This window comes from Balaenoptera musculus, chromosome 1 (assembly GCF_009873245.2).
Source record: "Balaenoptera musculus isolate JJ_BM4_2016_0621 chromosome 1, mBalMus1.pri.v3, whole genome shotgun sequence".
NCBI classification, from domain to species: Eukaryota; Metazoa; Chordata; class Mammalia; order Artiodactyla; family Balaenopteridae; genus Balaenoptera; species Balaenoptera musculus.
Window position 1 is genome coordinate 16,948,399 of NC_045785.1, and position 18,025 is coordinate 16,966,423.

Consider the following 18,025-nt stretch of genomic DNA (forward strand, 5'->3'; position numbering starts at 1 on the left):
AACTACTGAACCTGTGCTCTAGAGCTCGCGTGCCACAACTACTGAAGCCCGCGCGCCTAGAGCCCATGCTCCGCAACAAGAGAAGCCACTGCAATGAGAAGCCCGCGCACCACAACGAAGAGTAGCCCCCACTCGCCGCAACCAGAGAAAGCCTGCGCACAGCAACAAAGACCCAACGCAGCCAAAAATAAAAATTAAAAAAAATTTTAAAAACCCCAAAAAACTAATCTATGCTGGAAAGAATTAGAACAGAAGTTGATTTTGGGACAGGGATTGACTAGGAATGAGGGAACTTTCTGGGGTGATGACAGTGTTTTGCATCTTGATAAGGATTTGTCAAATGGATGCATTTGTCAGAACCCACCCACTGAATGCTACATAGGATTTGTGTATTTCATTGTAAGTGAATCTCATAAGAAAAAAGTACACAAACAAATATTGAATTTTAACAATATGTATGATGAAGTTCTTGGGAAGAAGTGTACTGATGTCAACAACTTACTGTGAAATGCATCAAAAATTCAGATGGATTAAATAAAAGACTGGATAGATACGTGATTAAAAAAAAAAAAGAATTGAAGGGGAGGAATGACAATTGGAAGTCCTTACTCTAGTTCAATGCCTTCATTTTACAGATGGGGAAACCAAGGCTAAGAGGAGGTAAAGGTGGCAACTGCACTGTAGGAGTGAGTGGGAGAAGGGCCCACAGTCGCTAGGGGAGGGAGGGGTAGGGCCATGGCAAGGAGCTCTGGTTCTCCAACCACCAACTCGAGTACCTGGCCATCTAGGAGTTTACTGACCAGTGGTGGCTGTGAAGACAAAAGGCACATTTTCCCTTCCCCAGGGACATTGGCTCTGGGGTGATAACCCAGGAGGAGGCATTGAGGTGCCCCTCTTAATTTCCTAGCCCATTCCATTTTGGATAGGCCAGTTGGAAGGAGAATGGGACGGCCAAGTCCCTTCCCTTCAGGAATAAAAGTGAATTGGGAAGTCTGCCTCGGTTAGCATCTCTGCACCTTCTCTTACAGGCTGTGCTATTTAACCTGTGTGCCTAGACTCAAACCAGCTTAGTAAGAATTCGAAATTTCAGTTCTTAACGATGGCAACTGGAAAGTCTCGAAGAAGAGACACACAGGGCTAAGATTCAGCCTCCTACGCACACGGGGTCTCCCCTTGGACAGACTGCCAAAGCCCCACGGGCACATGCTCACTATCTGGGGGTGGGCGGGGGTCTCTTTGGGTACACGGAGACACCTAACAGACTTGCGCCCTCTGTCCATCTGGAGTGACTCCACTGGAAGCCATACAGACCACTGTCAGCCAACAGCAGCCAGCCAACCAGCCCTCTTATTTTGGTTTCTTTCCTCTGGGTGGTGCAAAGGCTTAAGGGTGTAACCTCAGGGTGCGGCGCTGACTCAGCTGCGGGCAGGCTCCAGGACTATCTTGATTCCTGCTTCATCCTCTTTCCATTTTGTTGGGCAAACTGCGGCTCAGAAAGATAAAGGCCTTCCCCGCACCGGAAAAACTCCTAGGCCGTGCCCAAAGCTCCGCACGGTCGGGAAAACTGGGAACTGAGGGAGCCAAGAGACCAGAACGGGTTAAGATCATGAAGCTGCGGAGCACCGCCAAGGCCTAGAGAGACCGGGCGCCTCGAACCCGGTTCCCCCTTGCTCCCAGCTTCCGGGCGGGGCGCGACTTCCGGTTCCGGCGGCGGGCTACAAAGCTTGGCGCCGGGAAGCTGGTTTCCCGTTCCTGCAGCCGGCGGCGGTGTTTCGCGTGTCATTGCCAGCCGCCCCCATCCCCCCGCCCTCGGAGGGGCACCTGCGCAGGTGAACTCCCCTTCCCGCCTCCTGCGCCTCCCCCTCCCCCGCGCACCGTCGGGTGGGAGCGGGCGGCCCTAGGAGCAGGGAGCCCCTGCCCGCGGGGTGTGCCGGCTGCTCGGCCTGCCGTGGCCTTGGGCCCCGCTTCAGCCCTGAAGGAGGAGGACTTCCCAGTTCTGGAGCCACAGACGCACCTTTTCCGGCCGGACCTCGGCCCTCTGAGCCGCGCCCAGGTGGTGGGAGGAGTCGGGCTCAGATCCCTGCGGAGACGCCGGGGATTTTTGTACTGGGCTGAGTGGTCCCGCCACCTCCTAGCCTTGTGACCTTGGGCAAGTCCCCTTTCTCTGAGCCTAAGTTTGTCAGTGGAAATGACAGTAACTGTCATACTGGGTTATCGGGAGCATTGGATGAGGGAAAGCTGTTGCGCAGTATCTGGCTTGTAAAGTTCAACAAATGTAGCGGCGGAGGCTGCCGTTAATGGAGATAACCGGGGCGGTAGAGAGTCCTATCAAGAATTTAACCTGAGTGGCTAAGAGGATCACGTAGAGAATGTGAAACGCTCAGCACAGTGTCAGGTAGGAAATAAGGGTTCCGTAAACTGGAGTTATTAACTGGTGAGGGTAAGCATTCTGTCTGGCAGGTGGGCTTCTAATAACCGATAGGATTTAGAAGCTGGGTAAATCGTGGAGCTGGTCCATCTTTCAGAACCAACCTTGAAAACTGGCCTACTGACAATTGAGACTGTTCCTAAAAGTCGAGCTTGTAAAAACCTCTGGTGCTAGGAACTAGAAGAATTAGTAAAAGGGTGTTTTTCTAAGTGGATTAGGGGTTTTCACGCAGAAAGGGTTTGAGCAGGAGGGGAAAACCTGAAAAGTTTCTTCCTCTTGAGTTGTCGCGAAAGTAATATAGGTGTAGTTAAAAAGAAAACAATACAGAAAGATAGAAGAAAAATGTTTCCCTCTTACTGTTCTTGCTCCTCAGAAGCAGGTACTGTTTGGGGATATATCTGGTCATATATGCTTATGTGTATGTATTTTTAATTTCCCCAGATGGGATCATACTACATATACTGATCTGCACCTTGGTCACGGGGTGCTGTGTTATGGACAGCTTTACATATCAGCTCTCATAGGCCTCCTTCATTCCTTACGAGGCTGCATAGTATTCCACTGAGTGGGGGACAGTACTTTATTGAATCATTTCCCTGTTGATGGCTTAAGTTGTTACCAAGATTTTGCTTTCCTACAGTGTTTCATCCAACCTTTCCTTGACTAAATATTTCCTTTTTATTGAAGGCACTCCTGAGATTTGGAGATATTCTGCTTTTGTCCTTCTTATCACCTGGATTAGTTAACAACTTACTTTTGGGGATGAGCACACCCTGTTGATTGAATAAAAATGCAGATAACATGAGAAGAAGTGGTGTACTCCAAGAATATCTCTGTGATGGGAGTCTAGAATCAATTCCAGGCTCCTAGAAAATCGGTCAGTGAATGTTTAGAGAACAGGTGATTAGGAGCCGAGAACCATTTAATTCACGTCAGCTGGTCAGTGTTGTGATTGTTGGCTTCTGACAGTTGTTGCGCAGGAAACAGATTTGAGAATCTTTGACGCAGGAGAGATTTTAAACATACTAATCCTTGGGGGAGGTGGTGTTAATTTAAAAAAGATGATCCTTGTAAAGTGGCTTCATCACAGGGGTTATGATCTATGATTGGACATTCCTTGTGTGAAAATTAATATAGTCATTTTTATACTGTCATCTGAAGTCTCTCTCTCTTTTTTTTTTCTTTTAAATAAATTAACATAGGATGTGGTTTTCCTGTAAATAATCCCTCTTTGGACTGGGGCTCTAGCCCAAATGAAGCAAAACCTTATTTCACAGGTATTTGATTTGCCCACCTGGCCCCCATCCTCCTTCCTCCCACTACAGCTGGTTTGCTAATCCTGGAACTGTCAAGCATCCGATGAGTCGGAAATGTATGCTGCTAGGCTTCTGACAAGTTCAATTTCCCATACACGGTGGGAGCTTAGGATCTTGATCTTAACATAAAGGCTTTTTCCTTTTTTTTTTTTTTTTTTAATTGCCTTAGACTCCACCCTGATGGTAGCTCCTAAAGTACCTTTTTTAAAAAAAAAATTTTTTTTAATTTATTTATTTGGTTGCATTGGGTCTTAGTTGCAGCAGGCGGGCTCCTTAGATATGGGTCGCTGGCTCCTTAGTTGCAGCATGTGAACTCTTAGTTGGGGCATGCATGCGGGATCTAGTTCCCAGACCAGGGATTGAACCCGGGCCCCCTGCCTTGGGAGCATGGAATCCTAACCACTGCACCACCAGGGAAGTCCCCTAAAGTATTTTAAACACTTGCTTTTCTTTCATTCTCATGAAAGAGATGGGGGGACATGGAAAAGACAGTAGAGTTGGATGTAAATGAACAGACCTTTTTCTCCTCTATTTTAGCACTTCTTCATAATTTGCTTTTGGACATAGCAAATGCTCCATAAAAGTGGCTGGAGGAAGCAAACACCCATGATTTTAAAGATTTCCCCTACAAATCATATGCGTATATGTTTGTATTGGGGGAAAAAATGGATGAAAGATTTTCCAGCTAGCAAGGCCAGCATTCTTCATTCTTTCTTCTTTGAGAATCTACATCTTACATTTTGGTAAACTATTGATACATTTTCTCAATTGTGTCAGTTGATCCAGCAAGAGGAAACAAAAACAGAATTTCTAGTAGCTTTTTTTTTTTAACAGTTTATTTATTTATTATTATTATTATTTTTTGGCTGCATCGGGTCCTGGTTGCAGCACGTGGGATCTTTGCTGAGGAATGCGGGCTTCTCTAGTCGTGGCATGTGGGTTTTCTCTCTCTAGTTGTGGTGCGCGGGCTCCAGGATGCGTGGGCTCTGAGTTGTGGCGTGCAGGTTCCAGAGCATGTGGGCTCTGTAGTTGTGGTGCACGTGGGCTTAGTTGCCCCTCAGCATGTGGGATCTTAGTTCCCAGACCAGGGATCGAACCCGTGTCCCCTGCGTTGGAAGGCGTATTCTTTACCACTGGACCACCAGGGAAGTCCCTCTAGTAGCTTTATTAAGAAACCCCGTTAAGTTTGAAAAGTTGATGGAACCTAGGTCTGGACCAGATCCATGTGATCAAAGAGGTTTTAACATCCTTTGTTTTTGCTGACTCTGACTTTTCTCTTTGTGCCTAGGAGTCTGAGAAATCCTTTTCCAGAGTTCTAGAATGGAGACTGAAGGGTACCCAGAGATACAAAGAAATAGAGAAATCCAGAATGATGAAATAAGGTCATCACCAAATGAGAGGATGGCTGGGGAGCCAGAAGTTGTCCTGATAGCACTTCCCCAGGTCCAGGTTCCACCAGAGAGCCTCGATGAAAACTCTGCAGAAGACCTTGAGACTGTGCCACGAGGGAGTCCTCTCAACCCTGCGGCCTCCAGGCAGAGGTTCCGGCAGTTCCGCTATGAGGATGCAGCTGGCCCCAGGGATGTCCTCAGACATCTCCAGGAGCTTGCTGGACAGTGGCTGAGACCTGATATTCACACAAAGGAGCAGATTGTGGAAATACTGGTGCAGGAGCAATTCCAGGCCTTCCTCCCTGAGGAGCTCAGAGCTCCGGCACAGAGATGTCAGCCTGGGGTCAGAATCACTGGCTAAATCCTACTGCTTGCTTCTTGCTCAGCCTACATGTGAGAAGTAACCAACGGCTCTCTTTGTTATAAGATCCAACTGCAGTCATGGGAAATCTGAACCTCGGTTTTCTTTGAGCTTGCCTTTGACTAGCTGTAATAAGAATTAACCAAAACCTTGTTTTGGCTGAAGCAGCTCTATTTCCTGGGACTGTGAACTCCAGAATGAGTTTCCCTGCCCTCTTGTAAGGACAGTCAGCCTGCTGCTTGTTTTTGCTCTGCTGAATGCCTCCTTTTTTGCACTCTGTGACATGCTTTAATATATTGTTTTTATGTATCCAAAGGGGTGATTGCTTCAACTTTAATATTCTTGATTCTTGTTGTGGTGGCATGAATGGAAGCTTCTGTAACCCCACTAGTAACTCATTTGGGATGTCCTTGAAATATTAAAGTTCTGTTTTTAGTAAAAATGTCCTTTGATGATTTACCAGTTTAGCTCTTAGTAGTCAGCATTTGAGAAAGGTGAGATAATTATCTGGAGTAGATGTGAGCTCGAGATAAGAACTATGTGGCATTCACTGAGCTGGGAAATAGGAACAGGCCTGGCCTTTGTTTTCAAAGTCAGAATTTAAATTGGACAAAACTGAGAGGGGTAAAACAGGGTCATAAGAGGTAACTCTCAGGCAGGGCTGTTTGATTTGCTCTTTCTCCATTTTCGTCACCTTTGTTCTACAGCTCGTCTTCCTGTAAGAGAACTCACTCAACCATCTGACAATTCTGCTCTTCCCGAAACAGAGGTCATCCTGGCTTTGTGTGTGTGGAGGCCTGTACTCTGGTTGACAGCTGAGACAGAGCAGTAGCTCTGGTTGTGACAGGCAGAGAGGAAACAGCAGCTGCTTCCCCAGCATGACCCAGTCTTGAGGAACCTTTCTGCCTCTGCGGCCTGGCTTTGGGATTTGTAGATCCGCTCCTGTAACACACTTGGTACCAATTCGGAAAGTAATCTTTTGGGATAGGAGCTGGTTAACTCCATGCTGGAACTCGTGTTGATTCTGCTGATGTTTGTTTAGTACTTCCTGTGCCTTTGGGACTCTTCTAGATGCTAGCATATAAATACTATAAAACCAAGTTTGAAGGAAATGTATAGTTTTTGAGGAGAGGAAGAAGCTATCCAAATATATCATTAGAAATGCTGGAGTAAAGCTAGTTTTCCTTTTGGCATCTGGTTTTGAGAGAGCACTAAGAAACATGATGACCTAGAGGGGTGGGTTAGGGAGGATGGGAGGGAGGCTCCAGAGGGAGGGGATATGGGGATATGTGTATGCATATGGCTGATTTGCTTTGTTGTACAACAGAAACTAACACAGTATTGTGAAGCGATTATACTCCAATAAAGATCTATTGAAAAAAAATGTTAAAAGCAAAGAGGAAATAGCTAAGGGAAGTGGCATTTTAATTGAACTTTAGGAGTAGGAGATCATTGGACAGAAGGTGCACCTTTTGCAAAGGCATGGGGATGTGAGGGCGTACAGTGTTTGGGGAATAGTGAACATACAGGTAGGTGAACTCACTGTGCCTTTCATCCACTGGGTTAAGCTCTCTAAATTCTAAGAGTAAAATTTAACATTGGCAAAGGAGGAGCTCTGATAGTGTTGTATCGTCAGTACTTCAGTTTGTTCCAAACATTCTGAAGGTATTTCCTTTAGTCTGTATGCATTAGGAACTCCTGGTGTTAAGGAATTTCCTGACCTGCTCCAGTTTCTCAGCTGCTTCGATGGCCTAGAATTTAGCATGCAAGTAAAGGACCAGCATTTACAGGTGGACCAAAAAGTTTTCACTTTGGGGGTTTTATTACAAAACAGCTGAGGTTTCCTGGATTGAGTGCACTTAGCACTGGTTTTTCTCAACCTTGGCACTTTGGGACCAGGTAATTCCCTTTTGTGGGGACTTGTCCTATGGATTATAGGATATTCAGCAGCATCTCTATCCTCTGCTCACTAGTTAAAAGTAACACCCCCTAGATGTGACAACCAAAATGTCTCCAAACATTGCCAAATGTTCCTTGGGGGCAAGTTTGCCCCTGGTTGAAAACCACTGATTTTAAGGAGGAGAGTTCATCCAGACATGCCACAGATTACCCTCAGGTCCATGGTCTCTTAAGGTTAATGTTGAATTGGAAAGCTATTGGAAAAGTTGTATGAATTGGGCTTTATGGTTCCTTTTTTCTTTTTTAATTAAAAAAATTCTTATGCGACGTTTAAAGGTTATTTTCACTTACAGTTATTACAAAATATTGGCTGTATTCCCCCTGTTGTACAATATGTTTCCTTTATGTGTTTGGGTAATGCCACTTACTCTGGCAAATCTTAAGAAGCGTTTTGGTAGGAAGATTAATACTATGCCTCCAACTTTGAGAATGTTATATTGGGATGGTTGACTGTGTGCCAGGATCTAGACTAGATGCATTCTTGATTCATTTAATCCTAACTCATGTGAGGTTACCTATTCAGGTAAATACACCTGCTTTACAGATGAGAAAACTGAGAACCGGCAGTTAAGTATCTTGGTTCATAAGTGGTAGAGCTAGAATCTGAGCCTTGGATTTCTGTCCCCTTAGCCTTGGGCTTTTTCCATCATGTCTGCAATCTCCTGTGTGCAAGATGTTTCTTTGGCTTTTCTCATCTTTATGTTACCATTGAAAATAACATTTCTTGATTCATTTCACACAAAAAGTATGAAAAAACCAAAAAGGGTCCAAATGGTAACTCCTGTTGACATTTTTTAAGGTCATAAAATACATTTGCATGTGTATAGAAAAGTCCAATAGTATAGAAGAGTATAAATGGAAAATTTAAAGGCTCTCTTCCCATTAAGTTTCTTACGCATCCTTCCAGAAAATATAAATTATGTAAGCAGATATACATGCATGTGCACACAAATATGTATATTCCCTCCCCCTTTTTTTTTTTTGGCCATGCTGTGTAGAATGTGGGGTCTTAGCTCCCCAACCACGGATCAAACCTGCGCCCCCTGCAGTGGAAGTGCAGAGTCTTAACCACTGGACCGACATCCCCGTATATCCCTTCTTTTTTTTTTTTTTTTTAATTTTATTTATTTATTTATTTTTGGCTGTGTTGGGTCTTCGTTTCTGTGCGAGGGCTTTCTCCAGTTGCGGCAAGTGGGGGCCACTACTTCATCGCGGTGCGCGGGCCTCTCACTATCGCGGCCTCTCTTGTTGCGGAGCACAGGCTCCAGACACGCAGGCTCAGCAATTGTGGCTCACGGGCCCAGCTGCTCCGCGGCATGTGGGATCTTCCCAGACCAGGGCTCGAACCCGTGTCCCCTGCATTGGCAGGCAGATTCTCAACCACTGCGCCACCAAAGGAAGCCCCTATATCCCTTCTTATTTACACAAAATATGTTATGCATGTTTAGTATGTATATTTTTCATGTCAATAAGCCTTAGCTGTCTTTTGCTGTCAACATACAGAGGTTCACCGCCTGCCAATGCAGGGGACACGGGTTTGATCCCTGGTCCGGGAAGATCCCACATGCCACAGAGCAACTCAGCTCGTGCGCCACAACTACTGAGCCTGCAGCTACTGAGCCCGCGTACCTACAGCTGGTCCGCCGCAACAAGAGAAGCCACCACAGTGAGAAGCCCGCGCACCACAATGAAGAGCAACTCCCGCTTGCTGCAACCAGAGAAAGCCTGCGTGCAGTAACGAAGACCCACCTCAGCCAAAAATAAAATATTAAAAAAAAAAAAGCAAGGTAGGACTTCCCTGGTGGCGCAGTGGTTGAGAATCTGCCTGCCAATGCACGGGACACGGGTTTGAGCCCTGGTCTGGGAAGATCCCAAATGCCGCGGAGCAACTAGGCCCGTGCGCCACAACTACTGAGCCTGCGCATCTGGAGCCTGTGCTCCGCAATGAGAGGCCACGACAGTGAGAGAGAGGCCCACGCACCGTGATGGAGAGTGGCCCCTGCTCGCCGCAACTAGAGAAAGCCCTCGCACAGAAACGAAGACCCAACACAGCCAAAAATAAATAAAGAAGCTTTCATTTAAAAAAAAAAAGCAAGGTAGAGGATTCAGGTATGGAGTCAAATCTCCAAAGCATAAGTGAGGTTTAGAGAGGTAAGTTACAGAACCAGAACCTCAAACCAGAACTGGCACAATGCCCAGTGCCGTCTCCCAGCAACCCTGTGGTACCAACGCTTTCTCATGGAAGTGAACTTACAGATGCAAATCCTTACCCCAAACCAACCCAGTAAGAGGAGAAGCTTGAGTTCATCTCCATTTTGTCTGGCTCTAGTCCCAGGCCCTTGCCATGAGGTCACACTGCCTGGATACTAAAGAGTAAACCAACTTTAAGTGTTTCAAGAGCCCTGTGGGGATTTGGAATAGTCATTCCCTGTCTCTGTCGCCACTCCGCAAGATGATTCCTGTGCCTTCTCCACGCAGTTGAGTAGTTACCACCAATGCCAGTCATTGTCATTTCTGAGTCAATCTAGACCCCAATTCTAAAGAACCCTAAACACTTTAAATTCTGTGAGTGACAGGGCAAGAGGAGGACAATGTAGAGGAGCTAGAGGGAAGCATTTCTAAAATGTCTCGTGTCTAATTTTCCCTTTGTGATTATAGTGACTCCAGTTCCACAAGAGAATAATTGCATCTAGTTATTGAAAAATGCTCCTGCCAGATGGCTACTGGTGAAAACCAGTGTTCTGACCACAAGGTAATATGAGATTCCTAGCAACTGGCTAGAGTCATGGAAAAATATGTCATCTGTTGGGCAGCTACTCCCTGAGCAGTGAGTGGGTGCCAGGCCCTGGCTGTTGGAAAGGAAGCCAACTCCGGGGAGTGTGGGGGCCATGAGGAGTGCATGAAAATGGTGGTGGCGGCTGGAGAATTCAAGTGTAACTGGCCTTCCTAGGAGCACCATGTGTGGTCAGTTTCCACAGGCAGCTCAATACAATGCCCTTGACAATGAGTTGACTATTTTGCTAAGCATTTTCCACCCACCACCATGCATTTATTGGCCATTTTCCCTTGGCCCGAAATGCCCCATCTCTATGCCTCCCCTGATCTTTGCCAGCCTACTCCTATTCATTCTTTGTGACGCAGATAGCCATGGTCACCTTCATGAAGCCTTCTTTGATTTCTGCCTTGAATCAGCATTTGAATCCCTCCTGTGAGCTCCTATAACACCTTCCCTTTAGTTCTAAGTCCCTGTTCATTCAGCGAATATGCATTGTGTACGCAACGTGCCATGCCCTGTTCTAAGTCTCACACTGTAATGCGGTGCCTAGTTTGTGTCCCCAAGCAGATTGTGAACCCCACGTAGAGGGAGTCTCTGCTCTTGGCCTCCAACACGAGACCTGCGCATGACTGATCTTCTAGGAATAGCTTAATTTTTGTAGGAGACACATGGTTGCTGCCTGACTTAAGGGGCTTCCTTCTAGTGAACACAAATAACTAGAATTCATGGGAAACAAGCATTTCATTGGGGAGGGGGGAGGGAGGGAGATTATTAATTCCTGTTTAAAGCTGGAGATGATGATGAAAATAAGACCCCCCAAAAGAGGAAGGCTTCACTCAGGCTTCGCTGGGGTGGCTGGCTTTCTTCTCTGTTCTGTACCTGACATTGCAGTGAGGTGAGGTTAACTGCCTTTGGCTGGCTCTGCTTGAAAGCTCCAGGGCCCCCTTGGTGCCTAGCAACAACCTGACTGCCCAGAATAGTGATTTTGAAGCTGGGTGTGTCTTCTGGGCAGGAAGCCACCAACACCACCAAAGCAGCCAGGGCCTCCCCTTCACTTCCTCTGAGCCAAAACTCCGCCTTCAATTGGGGCCAGTACTTAGTGTTTTGGAGCCCTGTCTTAGGAGCACAAATGGGATGTTTCTAGCAAAGGTAACTCCAGCACTTAAGAGGTGTGTGATCTCAGACAAGTCATGTCACCTCTCTGAGCTCCAGTTCCCACACCTGTCTCGTTTCTGTCTCATTCCCAGCTAGTGTCACCCTAGCACAGCACCAAAAGCACAGAAATATTCAATAAATGTTATTGTATCTGAATCTGCTTGGCTAAGGGAAGATTCAGTGAGTGATTCCTTCTCAGCTGTCCCTTTGATCTTGTTCTTTCCTTCTGAGCCCCTCTCTCAAACAGCTCTGTCTTCTCATTTCTCATTTCTCCACATAAAATCCTGTTTTTATCTTCCCACTCCTCCCCATCCCTCTCCTCGTTGCTTACCTTATCCACAGGCATTAAACCTCATCATTGAAAAAATTCTACACTTCTTAAAAAAAATCCCAAGTGTTTTAGTTTCTAGGCCAATACTACTGATGTAGTGACCTTTAATTTTTAAGGTTTAAATATAGCACGCATCCTGTAAAGTGCACAAATCTTAACTGTATGACTCGATGAATTTATCCAAAGTGGGCATACTCCTCTAACCACCTTCCAGATGAAGATACAGAATTTAACCAGCTCCCTAGAAGTCTCCCTCATGCCCTTTCCTAGTCATCAACCCCCCCAAAAGTAACTCTGTTATGATTTCTATCGCTCTAGAGTAGTGTTGCCTGTTTCTGAACCGAGTGGAGTAATACAGTATATACCCTTTTGTGTCCGGCTTCCTATGTTCAACATTATGTCTGTGCAGTTCATCTGTCCCCTGAGCATCCTGCTTTTCCATGCCTGTGAACCTGACATGCCTGTTCTTTCCACCAGGAATCTTTCTGTTCTGTCAGCATGCCCCACCCTGGCCTGACCAGTCTGTGCAAGTCCTCTAGACTCAGATTAAACCTCGCTCCTTTGGGAAATCTTTCTTGATCATCTCTGGGTTTGAATCCACCTACCAGCTGTATGACTTTGGCCACGTGTTACTAACCTCTTCATTCCTCATTTTTGTTGGAGATCAGGGTTTCTATATTCCAGAGTTCTTGTGAATTTCAAATGAGATAATACATATTAAATACTTAGAACAATACCTGGAACTTAGGAAGTACTTAATAAATATTACATATAACTATTGTGAATACTCTTCTTATTCCCCCAGATCCTTGTACACGCCTCATAGTATCACTTATTTTGATTATTGTTTGTCCCACTATGTGACCTTAATTCTTTGAGCAGGGATTGTATCTCCTTCATTCATTGTATTTTTTTCAACAGTCATTTATGAGTGTGCACTATATTCTAGCACTGAGGGTACAGTGGTGATGGGGAAAATAAAGAGGTGAGATCATTTTGGATAGTGATAAGCTCTAGGAAGGAAGTAAAGCCATGTGGTGTGAGAGTGGGCTGGAGGTGCCACTGAAGCTGGGTGGGGAGGAGGTCTTCTTGAAGAGGTGATATTTGAGCAAAGACCTGTGGGTGGAAAGGAGCAGGCACGTGTGGAACAGGAGAGAGAACGGCAAGCGCAAGGCTCTGGGGTAGGCACAGGAGGCTCAGATATGTCTGAGGAATAACAAAGAGGGCAACGTAGCTGGAGCCCAGTGAGTGAGTGAGTGGGTGGTCCAGAGGAGGTCGGAGAGATGGGCAAGAGCCGGGAGAAGCCACTGAAGGGGTTAAGCAGGGGGCTATTGTTCACCTTTGCCTCCAAGGTACCTAGTACATAATAGACACCTACTGACTGTTGAATATTGGTGACAACGTGCCCATGGCCAGTTAGTCCATATGAGTGATTCTCAGGTCATTTTGAAGTTAAAACTTCATCATTGTGCCATGTGCCTCTGGGTTCTTACCAAACCCTACCGGATAGGGAAGAAGTTGCTCAGTTGTTTCTAGATTTTTCTCTTCCCTATCTCATCTCATCCATGCTTCTTCAGTGACCCAGATTATCTCCACCAGAGATGTGTAACAGAGATGAAGAGAAGGAGGCAAGCCTGGGCCGGTTAGAGAAAAGGCAAGTAGGAAACAGGTTCGGTCAGTTCCTCTCCTTTCTCTGACTCCAAGAAGGGTCCAGGTCCCTGGACAAGCATAATGATGTGGCACAAAGTGGAGGAGGGAGGCTGGGCAGCAGGAGGGGCTGCAGGAAGGGTAGGAGGTGAGGTCGAAGCCCTTGGAGTAGGCTGCAGCTGCAGCAGCTCTAGCCCCCTAAGGTGTGGCAGGCCGAAGCAGGAGCACATCTGGAGTCCTAGCAGCAAAATGGAGCTGCTGGCAAGGCCTGGGCCGTGACCAGTCAGAGGAGGGAAAGACCAGCTAGTAAATCAGAATGGAAGGGAAGGCTTGAGTCTGAGTGATGATAGAAATTTACACAACAACATCAGCCTTCTAGTAACACCAGTGAGACTTTATTTTTGTTTTATTTAATTATTTCTAACCTTAATTTTTATGAAATATTACACGTGAGAAAAAAAGCACGTAAAACACATGTACAGTACAATGAATGCTTATAAAGCAAACATCCATGTAATCGTCACCCAGGTCACGAAATAGAACATTGTCAATACCATCCCACCAACCCTGCACTCCCCCATCCATTCCAGGTTACAACCTCCTTTAGAGGCAGCCAGTAGCCGGATTTTTACAATAATCACTTCCTTGATTTTCTTGATAATTTTATCGCCTATGAATCGCACAGAAAGTCTTTTTTTTTTTTTTTTTTTTAAGAAATTCACGTTCTTTTATTTATTTATTTATTTATGGCTGTGTTGAGTCTTCGTTTCTGTGCGAGGGCCTTCCCCAGTTGCGGCAAGTGGGGACCACTCTTCATTGCGGAGCGCGGGCCTCTCACCATCGCGGCCTCTCTTGTTGCGGAGCACAGGCTCCAGATGCGCAGGCTCAGCAACCGTGGCTCACAGGCCCAGTTGCTCCGCGGCATGTGGGATCTTCCCAGACCAGGGCTCGAACCCGTGTCCCCTGCATTGGCAGGCAGATTCTCAACCACTGCGCCACCAGGGAAGCCCAGAAAGTCTTTTTTTAAAAAATAAATTTATTTATTTATTTAAATATTTTTGGCTGCGTTGGGTCTTCGTTGCTGCATGCGGGCTTTCTCTAGTTGTGGTGAATGGGGGCTACTCATACGTCGCAGTGGACGTGCTTCTCATCGCAGTGGCTTCTCTTGTTGTGGAGCACAGGTTCAAGGCGCACGGGCTTCAGTAGTTGTGGTACATGGGCTCACTAGTTGTGGCTCGCGGGCTCACTGGTTGTGGCACACGGGCTCTAGAGCGCAGGCTCAGTGGTGGTGGCGCACACGGCATGTGGGATCTTCCTGGACCAAGGCTTGAACCCCTGTCCCCTGCATTGGCAGGCGGATTCTTAACCACTGCGCCACCAGGGAAGTCCCTGCATAGAAAGGTCTTAAATTAGGATTTTCTCATGTAAATCCTAAGACTGAAGGCGACAAAGGAGAGCCTCTTTAATATGGAGCCTCCTGTAGTAATCTTGGCAGGCTCTGGGGAGAAGGTAGAGGATTTGCGTTCTTTGGCATTTGGCAGAGAACGCAGTGTTGAGGCTTCTCTCGTTCAGCCAGTGTTTAAGTGCTCACTACAGTTAAGGCACCTGAAGAGCACTCTTAGGGGCATGAAGATGCGCCCCACACTGAGCCTGCCCCTGGGAGCTTACAGTCAGGCAGAGGAAGCATGGGTAAACATGACAGAGGAGGGCGAGGCCCAAAGAAATCCTCAGATAAGTGCTATGGGAGTTTAGAAGAGGCAGAGATCACTTTTTTTTTTTTTAAATAAATTTATTTATTTATTTTTGGCCGTGTTGGGTCTTCGTTTCTGTGCGAGGGCTTTCTCTAGTTGCGGCGAGCGGGGGCTACTCTTCATTGCGGTGCGCGGGCCTCTCACTATCGCAGCCTCTCCTGTTGTGGAGCACAGGCTCCAGACGCGCAGGCTCAGAAGTTGTGGTTCATGGGCCTAGTTGCTCCGCGGCATGTGGGATCTTCCCAGACCAGGGCTCGAACCCGTGTCCCCTGCACTGGCAGGCAGACTCTCAACCACTGCGCCACCAGGGAAGTCCCAGAGATCACTTTTGGCGGCAAGAAGCAGAGCAGGCTTTGTGGAAGAGGTGGATGACTCTCATTCATTCATTGTTTATCAAACATTTTTGAGGGCTGGCAGAGTGCCGGGAAATTAGGTAAAAGGAAACAACAATGAGTAAGATAAGGCCCTGCCTGCTCACGGCCTAATGGTTTAGTTAGCACAGATACAGATGATTCCAATATGGTATGCTTTAAATACCAAGTGTAATGGGAATAATTGGTGCCTGGGGTTGTCAGCGAAGCTTTCAGAGCTGAGATCTAGGCTAGTCCTTGAAGAAAAGGAGTTTGGCAAACAGAGGAGGGAACCACTGAATCTGCAGAGTCACAGAGGTGGGAAGGGACACAAGGACAGTGTTGGCAAAAGGTACAGTTCGTGGTGGAAAGGAGAGTGGGACTGGACAGGTAGGTTGGATGAGCAGGAAAGCTGTTCTAGGCAAGGGGAACAGCATGAGCAGGGGCACAGAGACCAGAAATCATGGTACCTGCACGCACAATACTAAGTAATTTAGTCTAGCTTCAGCATAAGGTGTGTGATGGAATTTGTGATGATTTATTTTATTTTATTATTATTTTTAAATTATTTTCTTTTAAAAAAAATTTTTGGCTGCGTGTGTCTTTGTTGCTGCGCCCAGGCTTTCTCTAGTTGTGGCGAGCAGGGGCTACTCTTTGTTGCCATGCGCGGGCTTCTCATTGCAGTAGCTTCTCTCGTTGTGGAGCACGGGCCCTAGGTGCGCGGGCTTCAGTAGTTGCGGCACGCGGGCTCTGTAGTTGTGGCACACATGCTCTAGGGTGCGTGGGCTTCAGTAGTTGTGGTGCACAGGCTGAGTAGTTGTGGCCCACGGGCTCTGGAGCGCAGGCTCAGTAGCTGCGGCACACAGGCTTAGTTGCTCCGCAGCACGTGGGATCTTCCCGGACCAGGGATCGAACCTGTGTCCCTTGCATTGGCAGGCGGATTCTTTAACCACTGCTCTACCAGGGAAGTCCTGTGATGGTTAGTTTTATATGTCAACTTGACTGGGCCATGGGGTGCTGAGATATTTGGTCAAACATTATTTTGGATGTGTCTGGATGATATTAATATCTGAGTAGAGCAGATTGCACTCCCTAATGTGGTGGGCCTCGTCCAATCAGTTGAAGGCCTAAATAGAACAGAAAGCTGATCCACCCTTGAGTAAGGAAGAATTTTTCCTGGCTTTGGACTCAAACTGAAACATTGACTTTTCCTGGGTCTTAAGCCTGCTGGCCATTGGACTGCAACTTAAACATTGGCTCTTCTGGTTCCTAGGCTGTCGGACTTGGACTGGAACTATACCAGTTCCTGGGTCGCCAGCTTGCCAACTCACCCTGCAGATCTTGGGACTTATCAGCCTCCACAATTGTGTGATAAATTGTGTATAATAAATCTCTTCAGGTAGATAGATTCATATCTAATAGGAAATATAGATAAATATTATAGATATAGATAGATGTAGATCTCTGTCTATCTATTTATCTATCTATCCATCCAATCTCCTATTGGTTCTGTTTCTCTGGAGAACTCTAATACAGAAGGGAAAGGGAAATAACTTTGAAAAGGCAAGTTGGTGCCAGATCATGGAGGACATAGAATACCTGGCTAAAGGACTTTGAATTTTATTTTGAAGGCAAGGAGAAAACACTGGGTTTTCCTGAACTGGGAAGTGACCTAATAAGAATTGAGATCCAGGGAATTCCCTGGCAGTCCAGTGGTTAGGACTTTGTGCTTCCACTGCAGGCAGTAGAGGGAATTTATTGGCTAATATGACTGAAAATTGAAGCAAGACTGGATCCAAGGGCTCAAACAATGCTCCTAGGACTTGGTTTCACTGTCCCATCTCTCAGCTCTGTTTTGCCCTCTGTCTTGGACTCATTCTCAGGTAGTCTCTTGCCTTACAGTGGGAAGATGGCCACCAGCAGTGCCATGAGTACATCCTGCCCTCAGAAGATAGATTCATTCAACTGGACAGTGCTGACCAAAGGCTCAGAATTGACCTAAGGCTCATTTCTCATTGTGGTTCTCATTGTGTCATACGCCCATTGCTGAGATGCTGTGGCAAGAGGGCCCTCTAAAATGCTGATTGGCCAAGCATGGGTCACATGTCTATCCCTGTAACTAGGGGTAGACATCTCCTCTAGAGCCACAGGGATTGAGAACTGGGGGAAGGCTTGCCCCAGGAGAAGTGGAAGTGCTGTTACCAAAGGAAGAAGGAACGGACCCTGGGCTGGTAACCACAGGGCAAGGAGGCCTGGAGACCCACAGGCTGCCCCTTCTGCCAATATGAAGCAGCTGCAGCCAGTGGTGCTGTGGGGAAGGGGCACTAGGAGGTGGGAGTCTGGGCTGGCAGCAGGGGAAGGTGTAGACTGGGGTCAAATAGTAACACTATTGCCTTGGGGGCTGTGAAAATGTTGGGGAGGTCCTTCTGACAAAAACCTGACAACATGATAGACAAAGTGCTAAGTGAGTCCTTGTCTTCAGAATAAAGGCAGGAAAAGCCAAGTGGGTTGGGTGACACCTCACAAGATATTGCTGATGATGGAAAGGGCAGACACTGTC

The 18,025-nt window shown here is 46.7% G+C and overlaps 1 long non-coding RNA gene across 1 annotated transcript; it reads left to right on the forward strand.

The window, feature by feature from the left end:
* The first annotated feature begins 1,437 nt into the window (after window positions 1–1,437).
* LOC118885020 lies at window positions 1,438–5,930 on the forward strand. Its single transcript, XR_005017432.1, has 2 exons — window positions 1,438–1,829; window positions 5,033–5,930. It is a non-coding gene; the product is annotated as an uncharacterized LOC118885020 (long non-coding RNA).
* The last annotated feature ends 12,095 nt before the right edge of the window (window positions 5,931–18,025 follow it).